General features: G+C 41.7%; 1 protein-coding gene across 1 annotated transcript in view; it reads right to left on the reverse strand.

Annotated features, from left to right (window-relative positions):
• The window catches only part of LOC126419040 (rabphilin-3A), a 1,076,902-nt gene that overhangs the window by 719,134 nt on the left and 337,672 nt on the right, over positions 1-20,096 (reverse strand). The window lies entirely within an intron of this gene.

Below are 20,096 nucleotides of genomic sequence, written 5' to 3' on the forward strand. Positions count from 1 at the left end.
TTACGATTGCCTTGAACTTTTTCCATAAACGATCAACATTGTCAGTGTCAAAAGAGATATTTTCGTTTTGATCTGTTAGGTAGTCTGAAATCTGCCCCCTATTTCTGTTGCTAAACAGATAAACCTTCCTCCCTTTTTAATATTTCTATTTACTTCCATATTCAGGGATGCTGCAACGTCCTTATGATCACTGATTCCCTGTTCTTCGCTTACAGAGTCGAAATGTTCGGGTCTGTTATAAGTAGGTCGAAGATTTTATCTCCACGAGTCGGTTCTCTGTTTAATTACTCGAGGTAATTTTAGGATAGTGCACTCAGTATAATGTCACTCGATGCTGTGTCCCTACCACCCGTCCTAAACATCTGAGTGTCCCAGTCTATATCTCGTAAATTGAAATTTCCACCTAAGACTATAACATGCTGAGAAAATTTATGTGAAATGTATTCCAAATTTTCTCTCAGTTGTTCTGCCACTAATGCTGCTGACACGGGAGGTCGGTAAAAGTAGCCAATTATTAACCCAGCTCGGTTGTTGAGTATAACCTCCACCCATAATAATTCACAGGAACTATCTACTTCTACTTCACTACAGGATAAACTACTACTAACAGCGACAAACACGCCACCACTGGTTGCATGCAATCTATCCTTTCTAACACCGTCTGTGACTTTGTAAAAATTTCGGCAGAATTTACCTCTGGCTTCAGCCAGCTTTCCGTACCTATAACGATTTCAGCTTCGGTGTTTTCTATCAGCGCTAGAAGTTCCGGTACATTACCAACGCAACTTTGATAGTTTACAATTACAATATCGATTGCTGCTTGGTCCCCGCAAGTCCTGACTTTGCCCCGCAGCCTTTCAGGCTGTTGCCCTTTCTGTACTTGCCCAAGGCCATCTAACCTAAAAAACCGCCCAGTCCACGCCACACAACCCCTGTTAGCCGTGTAGCCGCCTGATGGGTGTAGTGGACTCCTGAACTATCCAGCGGAACCCGAAACCCCACCACCCTATGGCCCAAGTCGAGGAATCTGCAGCCCACACGGTCGCAGAACCGTCTCAGCCTCTGATTCAGACCCTCCACTCGGCTCTGTACCAAAGGTCCGCAGTCAGTCCTGTCGACGATGCTGCAGATGGTGAGCTCTGCTTTCGTCCCGCTAGCGGGACTGGCAGTCTGCACCAAATCAGATAGCCGCCGGAAGCCAGAGAGAATTTCCTCCGATCCATAGCGACACACATCATTGGAGCCGGCATGAGCGACCACCTGCATATGGGTGCACCCTTTACCCTTCATGGCATCCGGAAGGACCCTTTCCACATCTGGAATGACTCCCACCGGTATGCACAAGGAGTGCACATTGGTTTTCTTCCTCTCCCTTGCAGCCATATGCCCCATTACATGCCTGACGTTGGAGCTCCCAGCTACCAGTAAGCCCACCCTCTGCGATTGCCTGGATCTTACAGACTGAGGGGCAACCTCTGGAACAGGACAAGCAGCCATCTCCGGCTGAAGATCAGTATCAGCCGGAGACAGAGCCTGAAACCGGTTCGTCAGACAAACTGGAGAGGCCTTCCGTTGAGCCCTCCAGAATGTCTTTCGCCCCCTGCCACACCTCGAGACGACCTCCCACTCTACCACGGGTGAGGGGGTCAGCCTCAATGTGGGCAGTATACCTGGCAGCCACAGCCGAAGTCCGATCGGGGGATGTGTGGGACGAGCTGGCCATCCATGCCAAACCCCGTCCGGACCCCCACAGTGATGCCCATTGGCAACAGCCTCAAGCTGTTTGACCGAAGCCAACACTGCCTGAAGCTGGGAGTGAAGGGATGCCAACTCAGCCCGCATCCAAACACAGCAGTCGCAGTCAACTTTGATTTGTAAAGAGCTCTTCTTCCCAGTAAGCTAACAAAAATTATTGTTTTCTAACTCAACTTCGATTTTTAAAGAGCTCTTCTTCCCAGTAACTCATCAAATGAGAGAGGCTTTTACTATTTTTTAGAGTTCCATAATTTCTGTTACGTTTTGATTACAGTATACAGAAGTATACAGAGCGTTGATACTTGCTTATGGAGAACACTAATCCCGTATTTAATGAACAACTTATCTGGAAAAATTTTATTCCGGGACAAATCTTGCAAACACGATGATCATAAATGTAGGACGCGACGTATTGTTGGGCGGACAACCGCGTTTCAGGCAACATTACGTGCTACGTTGACGTTTTCCACTGTAGGCCAAGAAATGCGACAAAAGAAGGCCGAGGAGCTTCGTCAACTTCCAAGGCGTAGTAATTAACGATGGAAATTTTGCCTTTTTGTAGTTTTCTAGGTCGACAAAAATGGACGGTCCTTCGATTTGCCCTTGTTCCAGAGTAGTGTTCCTCAATAAATGCAGAAACATATTGGCTGAATATATGTGCTCACAGCAATCGAAACATTGACTTTCCACTAACATTGCAGTGTATAAGAAGAGTGTTCCTAGAGGCACTCTGTAGTAAATGTGGATGTGTAGGCTGTCGCATTGTCCTGCTGGAATTGACCAAGTACGTCGGAATGCACAATGGACATGAATGGATGCACATGATCAGACAGGTTGTTTACGTACGTTTTACCCATCAGCATCATATCTAGACGTACCAGGGGTCCCATATCACTCCAACCGCACACGCCCCACATCATTACAGTGCCTCCAACTGTTTGAACAGTCCCCTGCTGACACGCAGGGTGCATGGATTCATGACATTGTCTCCGTACCCATCCGCCCGATACAATCTGAAAAGAGACTCGTCCGACCAAGTAACATGTTCCCAGTATCAGCAGTCCAATGTCGGTACTAGCTGGCCCAGTCGAGGCGTGAACCTTTTTGTCGTGGAGTCATCAAGGGCACACGAGTGGGCCTTCGGAAATTGGAAATTTTTGGTAAGGTCTTACGGGACCAAACTGCCTAGGTCATCGGCCTACACACTACTTATCTAACTTAAACTAACTTACGCTATGGACAACACACACACACACACACACACACACACACACACACACACACACACACTCATGCCCGACGGAAGACTCAAACCTCCGAAGGGGGATGCCACACGGATCGTGCAAGGTGCCCCAGACCGCGTGGCTACCCCGCGCGGCTTGGCCTTCGGCACCGAAAGCCCATATCGATGATGTTTCGTTGAATGGTTCACACACTGACACTTGTTGATGGCCCTGCATTGAAATCTGCGGAAGAGTTGCACTTCTGTCAGGTTAAACGATTCTCTTCAGTCGTCGTTCGTTTCGTTCTTGCAGGTTCTTTTTCCGGTAGCAGCGATGTCGGAGATTTTATGATTTGACGGATTCCTGATATTCACGGTACATTCTTGAAATGGTCGTACGAGAAAATCCTCATTTCATCGCAACCTCAAAGATGCTGTGTCCCACCTCTCGTGCGCCGACTATAACACCACGTTCATACTCACATAAATCCTGATAATCTGCCATTGTAGCAGCAGTAACCGATCTAACAACTGCGCTAGACACTTGTTTTTTTTATATAGGTGTTGCCGACCGCAGCGCCGTATTCTGCCTGTTTACATATGTCTTTATTTGAATAAGCATGCCTACACCAATTACTCGCGCGCTTCAGTGTATTATCGCAAAAATGAGAATGAGAGGAGTTAGGCGAGGGGCTTCCGTGTTACCAGAAATAGTCGTATTCTCCGGAGTTCCACGTGAATTTACCAGACCTTTAAACGGCGAAAAAGAAGACGCATTACGTTTATCCCTGTGTATCTGGCCATCTTCATTTTGCGGATGAAATTTTTACTGTTTCTCTCGAGTGTAAAAATATACCGGGAATAATTTGACGCCCACAATAAAAAAGTACTAGAAAAAATAATCAAGACACCGAGGAAAAGAATAGATGAAAAAGGAAAATAGTAATTGGGAGAAAACGGGGTAGTCTGAGAATTGATTGACTGGTTATCTCAGATGACCTTGCCATCTTTGTTGAATCTGTGTAATATGTAACAATGAAGATAAATATTGTAAAAGAGACAGCTTTAAAAGAAGGCGTACATGTATATCTTAAAAAAATAGGTTCAGGATGTGACAGACACGAAGGAGGCACCGAAATACATGGAAATTAACTGTCGAAGAATAAAAAAAGGGTACGAAATTTTAGGATATTAGATTTCCTAATCTAATTCCCTCAGCATCACCCGACTTAATTCGACTACATTCCATTATCCTCGTTTTGCTTTTGTTGATGTTTCTTCTTATATCCTCCTTTCTTGACACTGCCCGTTCCGTTTAATTGATCTTCCAAGTCCTTTGCTGTCTCTGATAGAATTACAATATCATCGGCGAAACTCAAAGTTTTTATTTCTTTTCCATGGATTTTAATACCTACTCCGAATTTTTCTTTTGTTTTCTTTACTGCTTGCTCAATATACAGATTGAATAACATCGCCGGCCGAAGTGGCCGTGCGGTTAAAGGCGCTGCAGTCTGGAACCGCAAGACCGCTACGGTCGCAGGTTCGAATCCTGCCTCGGGCATGGATGTTTGTGATGTCCTTAGGTTAGTTAGGTTTAACTAGTTCTAAGTTCTAGGGGACTAATGACCTTAGCAGTTGAGTCCCATAGTGCTCAGAGCCATTTGAACCATTTTGAATAACATCGGGGAGAAGCTACAACCCTGTCTCACTCCCTTCCCAACCACTGCTCCCCTTCCATGCCCCTCGACTGTTATAACTGCCATCTGGTTTCTGTACAAATTGTATATAGCTTTTCGCCCCCTGTATTTTACCCCTGCCACCTTCAGAATTTGAAAGAGCGTATTCCAGTCAATATTGTCAAAAGCTTTCTCTAAGTCGACAAATGCTAGAAACGTGGGTTTGCCTTCCCTTAATATTTCTTCTAAAACAAGTCGTAGGGTCAGTATTGCCTCACGTGTTTCAATATTTCTACGGAATCCAAACTGATCTTCCCCGAGGTCGGCTTCTACCAGTTTTTCCATTCGTCTGTAAAGAATTCGCGTTAGTATTTTGCAGCTGTGACTTATTAAACTGATAGTTCGGTAATTTTCACATCTGTCAACACCTGCTTTCTTTGGGTAGAGTTTTGTCAGAACTGACTCTCCCAAGGCCATCAGTAGTTCTAAAGAATGTTGTCTACTCCCGGGGCCTTGTTTCGACTCAGGTCTTTCAGTGCTCTGTCAAACTCTTCACGCAGTATCGTATTTCCCATTTCATCTTCATCTACATCCTCTTCCATTTCCATAATATTGTCCTCAAGTACATCGCCCTTGTATAGACCCTCTATATACTCCTTCCACCTTTCTGCTTTCCTCCTTTGCCTAGAACTGAGTTTCCATCTGAGCTCTTGATATTCATACAAGTGGTTCTCTTTTCTCCAAAGGTCTCTTTAATTCTCCTGTAGGCAGTATCTATCTTACCCCTAGTGAGATAAGCCTCTACATCCTTACATTTGTCCTCTAGCCATCCCTGCTTAGCCATTCTGCACTTCCTGTCGATCTCATTTTTGAGACATTTGTATTCCTTTTAGCCTGCTTAACTTGCTGCATTTTTGTATTTTCTGCTTTCATCAATTAAGTTCAATATTTCTTCTGTTACCGAAGGAGTTCTACTAGCCCTCGTCTTTTTACCTACTTGATCGTCTGCTGCCTTCACTACTTCATCCCTCAGAGCTACCCATTCTTCTTCTGCTGTACTTCTTTCCCCCATTCTTGTCAATTGTTCCCTTATGCTCTCCCTGAAACTCTCTACAACCTCTGGTTCTTTCAGTTTATCCAGGTCCCATCTCCTTAAATTCCCACCTTTTTGCAGTTTCTTCCGTTTTAAGCTACAGTTCATAACCAACAAATTGTGGTCAGATTCCACATCTGCCCCTGGAAATGTCTTACAATTTAAAACCTAGTTCCTAAATCTCTGTCTTACTATTATATAATCTATCTGATACCTTCTAGTATCTCCAGAATTCTTCCATGATTCTTGAACCAAGTGTTAGCTATGATTAAGTTATGCTCTGTGCAAAACTCTACCAGGCGGCTTCCTCTTTCATTTCTTAGCCCCAATCCATATTCACCTACTATGTTTCCTTCTCTCCCTTTTCCTACTCTCGAATTCCAGTCACCCATGACTATTAAATTTCCGTCTCCCTTCACTACCTGAATAATTTCTTTTATCTCATCATACATTTCTTCAATTTCTTCATCATCTGCAGAGCTAGTTGGCATATAAACTTGTACTACTGTAGTAGGCGTGGGCTTCGTGTCTATCTTGGCCACAATAATGCGTTCACTATGCTGTTTGTAGTAGCTTACCCGCACTCCTATTTTTTTTATTCATTATTAAACCTACTCCTGCATTACCGCTATTTGATTTTGTGTTTATAGCCCTGTATTCACCTGACCAAAAGTCTTGTTCCTCTTGCCACCGAAATTCACTAATTCCCACTATATCTAACTTTAACCTATCCATTTCCCTTTTTAAATTTTCTAATCTACCTGCCCGGTTAAGGGATCTGACATTCCACGCTCCGATTCGTAGAACGCCAGTTTTCTTTTTCCTGATAACGACGTCCTCTTGAGTAGTCCCCTCCCGGAGATCCGAATGGGAGACTATTTTACCTCCGGAATATTTTACCCAAGAGGACGCCATCATCATTTATCCATACAGTAAAGCTGCATGTCCTCGGGAAAAATTACGGCCGTAGTCTCCCCTTGGTTTCAGCCGTTCGTAGTACCAGCACAGCAAGGCCGTTTTGGTTAATGTTGCAAGGCCAGATCAGTCAATCATCCAGACTGTTGCCCCTGCAACTACTGAAAAGGTTGCTGCCCCTCTTCAGGAACCACACGTTTGTCTGTCCTCTCAACAGATACCCCTCCGTTGTCGTTGCACCTACGGTACGGCCATCTGTATCGCTGAGGCACGCAAGCCTCCCCACCAACGGCAAGGTCCATGGTTCATGGGGAAGGGATGTACCTTACATAAACCATAAAATAGTTTCTTAAAGGAGAAAGAGAGCTCATAAAATAATATGACACATTTGCAGTCTGCTTATTTATTTATTTGATCGTATGGCTTGTGGTTGCATCATGGAAATGCTGAGAGACTGGATTTGACAGACGTTTGAAGATACAGAATGTATCGTAATTAATGGCGTAAATGCATACAGTTGAAAGTACACGATACTAGAATAAAACATTTGGAACCTCTCGGCCACTCCGGCCGGCTACGTAACTGCGAGAGGCACATTGTGTAACAGTAGTACCACGTGATAGGAGCACTGATAATTCCATAGAAGGTGGCACACCCACTAATGAATGAATTAATAAAAACGTTCAATTTCTTTTATGACATAGCGCATTATAACACAATGTGGTATGAACTCTCCCAAGAATGCTGTGACAAGCGAGTGTGTTCCTGCAGAGGGCTGAAATCAAAGGATGAGTCGAGAAGTAATTCATGAATATGAAATCAAGTGACAGATTTGAGACTTTTTGGTGAGGAACAAACCACTGCTCTATCCAAAATTAGCGTATCAATTTTATTTCGATTAATATAAAAGTTCAAGCGTGAATTAGAGGAAGGAAAGAAACCTTACAATAAGGACTCACTAGATACAAAGGAACCGGAATTTGTAAACAGATTTCGGCTGCCTTAATTTTGAGAGGAATTAGCAATTTGTTTGATACGGCGTTCGTTGAAAAGATTGGTCTTGAGGCGCACACGAATACAGAAAAGCTCGCCGTTCCAACGGCCGAGGCTGTGTGGGGTTAGGAAACATCTGCGACAAGAAGGAAGCGGCAGGTTCTATGGCCCAGCAGCCGACAGCTAGCCGCCCGACCACCTACAAAGTTGGCATCATAACTATTTTTCAACTGTAGGTACCGGCCAGCTAACAAAACGCCTGACCACCGCCTCTCCGGAACATCCTTTTGGAAGGACAACCAGCTGCAGTCTCGCCTGCCACCGCGTATTATCTACAGGTACGCTCCACCATGCCGCGGCAAACTATAACGGTTCGTTACTTCAGGCATAGTCTAGTAACGACGCTTGGACTCGATCGTCGTTTCGGACGTTTGGCAATCGCGAGTATTGCCAAGCTTAGTTGTCATGGTTCAGTGAAACTCGTATACTTATAGGTCAAAGTCTTTCTGGGAACGTTTTTAGGTCAGTGGAGTCTGTCTTCGGTTAAGAATACCTTGTTCTGTACCGATTTCAGAATTCGTTGTTTTCTCTAAATCTTTTATTTATTAGTGTTACGATTTCTAACACCTTACCTAAGAGTCCAATCAAATCAGTGGCTCACTGCAAGTAGGCCTTAGTCACTACGTTCCCCATGCTTTGACACTGGTAGACTATTAATATGAGATCCCGACGGCCTATCAATATTTATCACTGTCGTTAGCTAGGCCAAGCTCTTTTCATTTTGTCAGCCTGTGATACAAGAACTGTGACAGTCGTTTAAGTGATGTAGAGCAGTACATGATACTGCGTTTACTTATAATTACGTTTAGCGGTTGTATGTGGTCTTGGGACCTATTTGAGTGACGCGTGCGTAAAGTAGTCCTTCTCGAGTGCGACCTGCTTTGGAATCAAACCCTACTAAGCTGAGCCGCCTCAGTCGCGGGCAACTCGGCGCTGTTCTACATAGGCAGCGTCCCGTATCTTCCCGAGAGCACAGCAGGAGAAATCTTAAGAAAATACCGCAGCCCTCTACCTGTCGTTACGTTACGGATCGCGAAGAGAATCTAAGACTAATTACAGTGCTCAGAGAGGCATTTAGGCGATCATTCTTCCCGCCGTCTATTCCTCAAGCTAACGGGGGCAAACTTCAATATGCGGTACGATTATCAGTACGTTCCGCCATACACCTCGCTGTGATTTCGGGAGTATGTAGACGCAGAGCCCCAGAGGACAGTGAATGCTCGAATGGAGGGAGGAGCCGTTCTCACACAGAACGAAGCAGTAACGCTGATGTGGGCACGTACATAAAATGCAACCTCACAGGAATATGGGGCAAACATCACACGGGATGCGCTGGTTAACGTGATTTACGACTGTAGAGCTTCCAGCGGCAGCTGTTGGTTCTATTTGGGTTGCAAACCACGCAGCTTGTTTACGAAAATGGAGTCACGTGATAATTCTTTGTTTGCCGTATTATAACGCACATTTCTTCCGTTGACCACATCGTAGTCACATTGTTCTGTCTGTCGTATCCGTACGCATTATGAAAATACATCTACGTATATATACTGATGAACCAAAACATCATGACCATCTGGTTAATAGCTTGATTGTTCGTGTTTGGAACGAAATACATCACTGATTCTGCATATCAGGGATCCGACAGTTTGTTGGTAGGTTTGTGGAGGTATATGGCATTAGATGTCTACGTACGATATGCCGGCTGCGGTGGCCGAGCGGTTCTAGGCCCTTCAGTCCGGAACCACGCCACTGCTACGGCCGCAGGTTCGAATCCTGCCTCGGGCGTCGTTCTGTGTGATAGGTTAGTTAGGTTTAAGTAGTTCTAAGTTCTACCAGGGGACTGATGACCTCAGATGTTAAGTCCCATAGCGCTCAGAGCCATTTGAACCAATTGAATACGATTTAATAAAGAGGGCTGCAGGCCGATAATAACCAATGAACGGGGAGAGAAGGGTGTTGCAAAAGCAGCGTAACCTACGACTCGCCAACACTCATAAATTTCGTCATCTACTTCAGAATGAAATCACTTAGTGACTTGCAGAAACTGTTTTTCGCTGAAAGCCACCACAAAGTAATGAGTGGGAAAACGTTATCGGCTACTAGTTTCGCTGTTCATGCAGTAAAACTGCCACATCAAGCATGAAGTTTTAATTTACACCGATAAGCCAAAACACTGCCCACTACGTAGATGCCGACTGATTGACGTTGCAGGCACGTGACGCGGTAGCAAAAGTATGTAAACGCAGCTGTGATGTAGAGGGATCACCCTAGCGAAGTTATGAGCTGCAAATGGGGAAATCCACTGCGATAAGCGACTTCCTCAAAGGACAGATGATTATTACGCAAAACCTATGAACGGGTATTCCACAACCGGCATAGCGGGTCGAATGTTCACGTGCTACTGTCTTGACCATCTACGGAGAGAGGTAGAAGGATAGTGAAACTACCACTGGGCCCTAAATGGTTGGACGTATACGACTCTTCACAGAACTTGGGGTTCGGAGGCTTGTCTGCTCTGTAAAGTACGACAGATGGTGATCTGTGGCATGTCTGCAGAACGAGCACAATGCTGATGCACGCACAAGCGTTTCGGAGAACACTGTTCATCGTGTATGTCGAACGCGGATCTCTGCAGCAGACCAGCCTTACGACACCGTCGATTACGATTGCAGTGGGCACGGGGCAATCGGGTTCCGACGGTTGATCAATGGAAACATGCTGGCTCTTCGGATGAATCATGTTTTCGCTACCCTAAGACGATGGTCGTCTCCACAAACGATGTCGCCGAGGTGAACGATGGCTCGAAACGTGCGGCGCGCCGAAGACGCAGACTGGTGGCAGGCGTATAATGCTATGGAAGACGTTCTCCTGCGCATGCGTGAGAACTGTGGTAGTAATCTAAGACACGCCGACAGCTGCGAACCACCTGCATCCCTTCACGCTTGATGTCTTCACCGACAGCGATGTCGTCTTCCAGCAGTGTAATCGTCCGAGACTCCGAGCCAGGACCGCGCTGCAGAGATTAGCACATATAGAATCCACATTGATGTCTCGGCGACGAAATTCGTCTGATGTAAATGCTATGGTACCCATCTGGGTCGCTATCGGATGTCATCTAAGCGTACGCAAATCATCGGCTCGTTATTTATACGAATTACGTGACCTATGCGGACACATCTAATGCCACATACCTCTACAAACATACCAACAAACTGTCGGATTCCTGATACGCTGAATCAGTGATATATTTGGTTCCAAAGACTGACAAACAAGCTACGAGGGTTGGAACTTTAATAGAGGCAACTATTTATTTGAAGCTAGTACAAAATAGGGGTGTGTTTCAAACGTGAAGTGTTTCCTTCAGTTTAGAAATCTCTATGTTGTTAATTTTTGGAACACAACCTACGACCAGCTTAGAAGTGATGACACTTTCTGCAAGACCTGACCATCATTTTGCTGGACAATGCTCACAAGCACGTACAGTGCAAGCTGTTACTGATTTGTTTGACTGATGGGGCTGCTAAGTGCTATACCACCTAGTGCACACCCCTGACTTAAGCCCTCGTGAGTTCAACTCGATTTCTAAATTGAAGGAAACACTTCACGGCATTCGCTTCAGAACGGCTACAAATTCGTCGGGCAATAGACCGCGCCGCTCGGACTGTCACCACAACTGGCACTGCTAAGAGTATCCTACGACCGCCACACTGCTGACAACGGTCTGTACACAATTCTGGTGACTACTTTGAAGGTCAGTAAAACTTTGAAAAACGTATCTATTTTGTACGAGCTGCAAATAAATAGTTGCTACTGTTAAAGTTCCAACCCTCGTACTAAGCAAGTGCTTATAATGTTTTGGCTCATCAATGTATTACTTCTTTAGTACAAACTGTATTGGCGGAACATTTTGCAGACAATATTCGCATACATTAGTGAATACACCAACGAAATTATATCACTGTACGACACAACTGAGGATATGTGATGTCATATTGTAAGTAGGCTGTTTATGTTTTCTCTATGTAAGTAGGCTGTTTAGGTTTTTTTATTGGTAACGCCGCCTCTGTATGAAAATCACTGGCTGTGCTGTGTGCAGTCTGTGGCTGCTTTGCATTGTTGTAATACTCGCCATTGTATGTTAGGCAACTGGCTGTGAACAGCGCGTAGCGTTGCACAGTTGGAGGTGAGCCGCCAGCAGTGGTGGATGTGGGGAGAGAGATGGCGGAGTTTTGAAATTTGTCATGAACTGCTATATTTATATATGATGATATCAAGGTAAATACATTGTTTGTTCTCTATTAATTTCTTTCATTTGCTAACTATCCCTATCAGTAGTTAGTGCCTTCAGTAGTTTGAATCTTTCATTTAGCTGGCAGTAGTGGCGCTCGCTGTATTGCAGTAGTGGGAGAAACGAAGATTTTTGTGAGGTAAGTGATTTGTGAAAGGTATAGTTTAATGTTAGTCAGGGCCATTCTTTTGTAGGGAATTTTGAAAGTCAGATTGCGTTGCGCTAACAAAATATTGTGTGTCAGTTTAAGCACAGTCATGTATAAATTGTTCAAAGGGGACGTTTCATATGTCGACCCTTAGCCTAGGATACCTCACTGGAATCTTCTGATTTTTCTTGTAGTTTGTGTAATTGGTGTAGCTATTGTTTATTGGTAGCGCGTAATCATAGAGAGAATTTCCTTTGTAGTTGTAGTTTTTCATTGTTGTACAGTAAAACAGTTGTGGCATGCATGTAAATTTGCACCAAGTATTTCGCAGCTGCGCTTGCAATTAACTAGATATTATTTTCAGTGCTATGTTAATGTGTTCTCTTATTTTTGCTCTTCAAATTGTGCTTTTCTGTGTTGTCGTGTGAAATATTGTGACAATAATGGCGTGTGAAAAACGTAATACTAGGCTCCAAAGTAAACTGAGAAATGACAGTGAAAATGAAAGCAGTGTGTTAGCGCCACCGAGTAATGAATTAACTGATGTTCAAAGTAGTAATTTGGTAATTGTGAATAGGGAAATGGAGCGGGCTGCAAACAATAGTGTAGACAGTGAAACAGGTAGTGAACAGGAAAGCATTATCGATCGATCGGTCGGCAACAGCTCGCCTCAGGAATCCGAAATGACAGGACACAATTTCGCAAATACTGTAGATTCAGGTTTTGGGTCATCACCGTTTTCTCAAATAAGTCAAGACACATTTTCTGCTTGTCAAAATGTGAGTGTTGCCGGTGCAAATGCACTGCCGAAAAGCGTAGAGAAACAGATTCCAGACACTAATACATTATTATTGCAATTAATGCAACAAATGGAACAAAATCAGAGACAAACACAGCAACAGTTAGACACAGTGGAACAAAATCTCAAAAAGTTAGACACAATGGAACAAAATCAGAGACAAACACAGCAACAGCTTCAAAAGTTAGACTCATTGGAACAAACTCTTGAACAAACGCGTGAAGATTTAACTACTGAGTTACATCACATTGAATCGAAATGTCAAAAAGTCTGTAATGACGTAAAAACACAAATTTGTGAGCATTTCCAACCTATTTTTTCGCGTCATGAAAATGTATTACAGAAGCACGAAGCAGCCATAAAAGAACTGCAAACTATTGTTCATGAAAATCATGAGACCTTGCAAGCTAAAATTGACTCAGTTGCATCTACCGATTCGGTTACGCAACTTGCAAGAACTCAGGAAAACTTAAAGAACACAGTAGATACCCTGAAAATTGGTTCAGAAAGACACATGGAGGAAATAAGTACACTATCGGAGAAAGTAGCCGAACTTTCGGATCAGGTCACTAACTTATCTACAAAGGTAGATGATGATCTGAATGACACAAGACCCGTAGCCTTCACTGACACAGAAGAGTATGAACAAATAAGAAAATTCAAACAGAATCAAAATCAAATCAATACACAGTACAAAAGAGAAATCCGGGAAGTACAAGATCAGCTGACACAGGTAATACAAGAATTACGTATTTCAGAGGACACTCGCGCTCCAATACGGGAAGAGGGACATAGAAATACGGAACAACCACAAAATAATAACACAGGACACTTCGGAAATTATGAAAGAAATTGGCAAGGCGCATTGGATTTTGAGATGGAACCGCCGAAACGAAGTAACAATGACCGACATGCGACTCGCCGACATGACGATTTTGACTATAAGCTGTTCATTACTACACGTAAATTCAAACATTTAAGAATTCTGGCAACGACATTCATCCACAAGCATGGCTCCATCAATTCTCTCATTGTTTTCCTCCCAACTGGTCATTGGAGCACAGATTAGAATTTATGTGTGGCTACTTGGAGAAGGAACCAGCTGTAAGAATGCGATCGGTAATTCACGATTGCCACAGTGAAGGAGAGTTTTACCATGCCTTCCTCTCAGCATATTGGTCTCCAGCCACACAAGACCGTGTAAAACATAGCATCATGATGATGAAACACTTTGAACAGTCTGAATTTTCCAGTCTTGTGAAATATTTTGAAGACATGTTGCACAAGAATCAGTACCTGACAAACCCATACAGCCCCTCAGAACTCATCCGCATTTGCTTAATCAAACTGCCTGAACATTTACGACATATTATTTTGGCAGGACGTTGCAAAGACGACATTGAAGCATTTCAGGGACTTTTACAAGAATTAGAAATTGACACAGACAATCGCGGAACGCGAAAGCAGGAACACAACAATTACAGGTCACATCCGTCGCAATTCCGCGATGAAAGAAGTAATAACTTTACACGACAAGGCTATTCTCACAACACAAATCGTGACCAAAACAGACACCACCCGTACGACAACCGTTGGCAGAGTAGTAATAATTACAGGGAAAGATCACCTCTCCGCGGTAGTGACTATCACAGAGACAATAAGATAAACAGACAATACGGGAACCAAAATAAATACTATCAAGGGAGACAGAATAACTTTAGACGCAACGGACCAGCGCGCAGTTACGATTCAGGGAGAAATTCTCCACCATGTGACCGACACGAAAGAAACTGTGTAAACTACCGACAAAACGACAGACCTGAATTCCATCAGAACTGGCGAGCTTTAAACAGAGCTGGGCCCTCTCGGCAAGGCGAATTTGTAGAAGTTAGGTCTCCTAATCCCAATAACGACGCGCGCCAACAAAGAGACAGACAATGACTCGCACAGCAGGCAGCTGCGTGCGGCCGCTGGCTCAGGGAAAAATAACAAAGACGCTAGCCTTGAGAAAAGATTTAGCATTCTTTACCGATGTAAACAACATGATAATTGCTTTGAAGTTGAAAGTCTGCGTACTAGGAAGAGTAAAGGATTGCACCACACTTCACATGTAAAACCGCTTACTGAGAGATAATCTGCTTTTTAACTTTGTCTTTGCCATATAACTTTTCACTTCACATTTCTAGTATGCCTTGTCAGACTTAAGAAACTGTTAATATACAACAATGTTTGAAGTTAAATATCCAATCAAGAACCAAGAGAACTTATTTAAACAGAAATGACGAATGCATTGTTATAGTGAACAGACGTCACAGTGTTATTGTGTGTGTACATTCTTGCTTGTTAGTTGTACGATTACGTAACGACTATAAGGCTCACATACTTAGAACATTTACCAGTACTGCTAATGAGATTTTAATGCAACATTTTGGTTTATTTGAAAATACATTCTGAATTTAAAGTGCTTTCTGAGAGATACCAGATGACACAGAGGTTAGTTTATGTGACAGCTACACGATTTTTATCACGACGCTACTAATGAGTGACAATTTACAATGTTGCTTTTGCGGTGTATCTGTTTTATATCTGCACAGTTTTATGAATTCTTCTGGAAAGAAAAACATGTTTTAGTAGTAACTTTTGTGGTATAGCAACAATGAGACAGCTTTTTCGTGGCACAACAATACGTTACTGTACAGTACTTTCTTCATCACGCCAATAAGCATAATAACTACGATATCTATACGCAAAGCATTTCACTTTTGTTTATCATGAGGTAAGTACATTGGCTTCTGCAGAACTTAGCTTTCGGAGGAAAATAACTACGACACTTCCACAGAGATTATCTTACAACAAGATGCACATTTAGCGCTACAGGACACGCATTTCAGTGATCAATTTTATACTTAAAACATTTATTTTTAAAGATTTTTGAATTACAAAGAAAGTTTTCCGTGATATATTTCATTCCATTGGTGTAATCTGTAACACCTGAGGGTATAATTACATTAATCCTCAGGGGGGTACACGCTTACTTTGTGTATCATGTGTGTGGCAACCACAAGGAACCCTAGCTAATATGGTATTTGCTTATACAACTTTACACATCGGTACCATATTTCTCTAACACACAAATTACACAGCTATCTGATCATTTAACTGAGAGAGACAAACATTTTTTTACTACAGCAGTGACATATGTTTACGCAATTACAGAGTTGGATTACTTCACACTTACGAAATTGTATTTTGTCTGTACTGTGTGATCTGTTCATATTTTTTTGGAACCATTGTGGTACTATGAGAGCTTTGAATGATATATTTGGTAAGGGAGCATGATTTTAAAGTACGTTTGAGGCAGCTGACACTTTTGACATGAGCAGAGAATTTTTTTAGGCTTAGAAATTATTGGAGGAAGCTACGACGATTTTGAGATTTGACTGAGGTGTTATGATGTTATTTTTTTACGACGACGATGTGTATTATGCTGCTGAGGTATGTTTACGATTAATAGGCTGAGGCTATATGAGTTATTTGATTATGCTTCATATTTATAATGACGAAATATTGACGAGTGTCGATGGATACGTATATGTGTAATAAGGTAAGGAGTAATGAATAGTGGGTAGGGACTCTTGACTTGTGAAAAAGGATGTTGGAAACCAAGAATCGTACTTTAAGAGTTATGACATGTGTGAATCATGTGTGAATGTATCACAATGCCACTGAACATTTTTTGGACACTGTTATATTCATAGGATTTTGTTTCTACACATTTGCAAAGTAAATTCTCGACCTGTGAAATTTTGTATATATGACTGTCACTGTAGCGGAAACTGCTGTCGTAAATATTTCCGTAAGAAAGTTAAGTGACCACCTGCACGTAATGCGTCGCGGGCACCCACCTGGCCGACAGCCGCCCGAAAAAAAGCCATTAGCCTTCAGCGGCACAGGTAGAAAAAAAAAAAAAGGGGAGGCCATTATAATGACAAGTGTCTTTCTACGAGAGTTGAGAGCTACTAACTTATGAAATGTCACATGACTATTGAATGATATTTTTATGCTTTAGTTTGCGTAATTGCTTATTTCATTTGATATCTGGTTTCCAGCTGTGTTGCAGCTTTGCTTTTATAAAATGAAATGCATTTGCTAATGTGAACACTTTCTGTCAACAGATCTATTAAATAATTATTTTATGATCCACATTCTTTAAAAAAGGAGCACTTGGAAAGGAAAGAACAATAAGAAGGAACTAGTAACAGTAACACATAATTTTCTTTTCAAGTACATGGTAATATTTTTTTTACAATAAGTTGTTGTGGTGCACCACTTTAATTACTTAGACATTAAGATGTGATTATACATTTCCCTTATCTGCATTGTTATCTTTACTGTAATATTTTTTCTGCTTGAGCTATGTCATGTTTAGATATAAGCTGCTGTTTGCCAGGCATAGTGCTACTGAATTTTAAATTGTGTTACTCTGTTAAGCTAGTTTTACTACTGACTTATTTTTCTTGTTACTGTACATTGGCTCATATTAGTTGTAATGTTGCATTGCTTGGCAATTTATATTTACTGTAGCTTGCTTTGCAATTTTCCATTTTTTTTGCATTGCTGTTTGTGTTAATTTGTTATGTGCTGCTGCATTGCCTCGTCCCTTAGTTTAGTATCTGAGCTCAGTAGATTTAAGTTAGCTTAAGAGGGGGTAGACTATATGAGAAACTGACTATGGAGAATAGGTAAAGAATGCATTGCGAAGTTATATAAAAAAGATTTGGGACCAAATGAGTATTGTACAATCAGAAATAATTATTTTGAAAGAAATATGAACAAAATACAGAAAGCATGCTTGGGTAGAATTTTTTTGGTGGAAACAAAGGATGAAATAAGAGGAAAGATATATGAAGTTTGGGTTGGACTGCAGTACCACATGTTACACTGAAAACGAACCCTGTCCTTTCCTATTGGTGTTATTCCACTATGTGTTTGTGTACCCTTGTGTATTTGTTTTCTTCCTGTCTCTGTGTAATTTCATAGAATTTTTTTCTTCTTTTAATATTAAGCTACATTCACTATGATGAGGAATACTGTTATCCTCGAATATAATTCGCATTAATAATATGTTATTTACTTTGTAAAGATGTTAGATATTATTAATTCTGTTCTGTTTAATGCTCATGTGTGAAGTTGATGTTTCAAAAGTTATTGTGATCTTTTATGTATGTACTCATGTCATAATTCCACTGATGTATATGTTAGTTCGATTCTTTTGTAAAGCCTGTACTACAAATGTTATCTGTATTGTTATGTTTTTAATGATGTATTTTGTACCTTTGTTATTGTATTCTTATGTTATAAAATTGTAATTGTCACCAGTTCATGATATTATTAACTTGTTAGTTACATTTCACTGCACACGTTTCTGTTGGTCATAGTATGTGGACAATATGTGAGAAGTAGGGACTGTTAGTGTTTGCACGTGTGTTAATAATTCAGCAAGGGACTGGATAACAGCATATTTGGTTCTAAGGACAATTCCAAAAACTTTGTGAGCGCACAAGTGGTGGTTATGGACTTGCTATATTATCCGCAAGACTCTTCAATGGTGATTGTGCACCTGCACAGTCACAACAGATGGCTGTTGGTTATCTCTACAAGGACTAAAGTGGGTCTACATCTTTGATGATCCATCAATATCATTATTTCTACAAGGACTGCAGTGGGTCTGCACCTCTGATGGCCCACCAAACCCGTAATCTCTACCAGGACTACAGTGGGTCTGCTCTGTGATGACCTACCTACAATATTCTTCAAAACTTCGAATGACTCTGCTGTGGGTTTGCTCTGTTGTGGCCCATTATCTGTCAGCATGTCAAGAGTCAGCACTGTCTTTCCGTTGGAAGGACAACGCTACTTCTTCAAGACTGCATGGAAATCCACTACTTCTGTGTACAATTTCTTTTACTAATGAGACTTTGTGAAAAAAAACTGTAATTACTATTATGATGAATGATTAGGACTATCTTTATGGACTGTGAGAAAATTTTAGCTTTTGACCAACATTGTATCAATAAGTGTGTGCATTTGATTTCTTTGTTATTGTAATTATGAAAAATTTTATCAAATCATTATTGGCCACTGCCCAAAAAAAATTTGTAAAATTTTTTGTGGGGAGCATGGGGGCTATGTAAGTAGGCTGTTTATGTTTTCTCTATGTAAGTAGGCTGTTTAGGTTTTTTTATTGGTAACGCCACCTCTGTATGAAAATCACTGGCTGTGCTGTGTGCAGTCTGTGGCTGCTTTGCATTGTTGTAATACTCGCCATTGTAGTGTTAGGCAACTGGCTGTGAACAGCGCGTAGCGTTGCACAGTTGGAGGTGAGCCGCCAGCAGTGGTGGATGTGGGGAGAGAGATGGCGGAGTTTTGAAATTTGTCATGAACTGCTATATTTATATATGATGATATCAAGGTAAATACATTGTTTGTTCTCTATTAATTTCTTTCATTTGCTAACTATCCCTATCAGTAGTTAGTGCCTTCAGTAGTTTGAATCTTTCATTTAGCTGGCAGTAGTGGCGCTCGCTGTATTGCAGTAGTGGGAGAAACGAAGATTTTTGTGAGGTAAGTGATTTGTGAAAGGTATAGTTTAATGTTAGTCAGGGCCATTCTTTTGTAGGGAATTTTGAAAGTCAGATTGCGTTGCGCTAACAAAATATTGTGTGTCAGTTTAAGCACAGTCATGTATAAATTGTTCAAAGGGGACGTTTCAATATACAGAGAGAGGAGTGAAAAACCGACACATCATGCTTTATGTTTCAATTTATTTCTTCTTTATTACTAACTACATTCTCAACTCATTTTACAGATAGTGTGCGCAAATTGTGTTGTAATGAAGCTTGCGACATATTCTGAATTCTTCGATACTGATGGCTGTCCATAATTTCATGTCATTATTGAAAAGTGTGTATGAAACTAAATCGACTAAAATTTAGTATTTAGCGCATAACTATACAGTCTAAGAAGAAGAAGAAAAGAAAAGAGACACACCACGAAAGAATTACCCGAACGGAACTAAAACAAATAAATGTGATGTAAGCGTACAGATAAACAAATGATTAAAATTTCAGAAAATTGGATGACTTAG

Source organism: Schistocerca serialis, chromosome 9, assembly GCF_023864345.2.
Source record: "Schistocerca serialis cubense isolate TAMUIC-IGC-003099 chromosome 9, iqSchSeri2.2, whole genome shotgun sequence".
Taxonomy (NCBI): Eukaryota; Metazoa; Arthropoda; class Insecta; order Orthoptera; family Acrididae; genus Schistocerca; species Schistocerca serialis.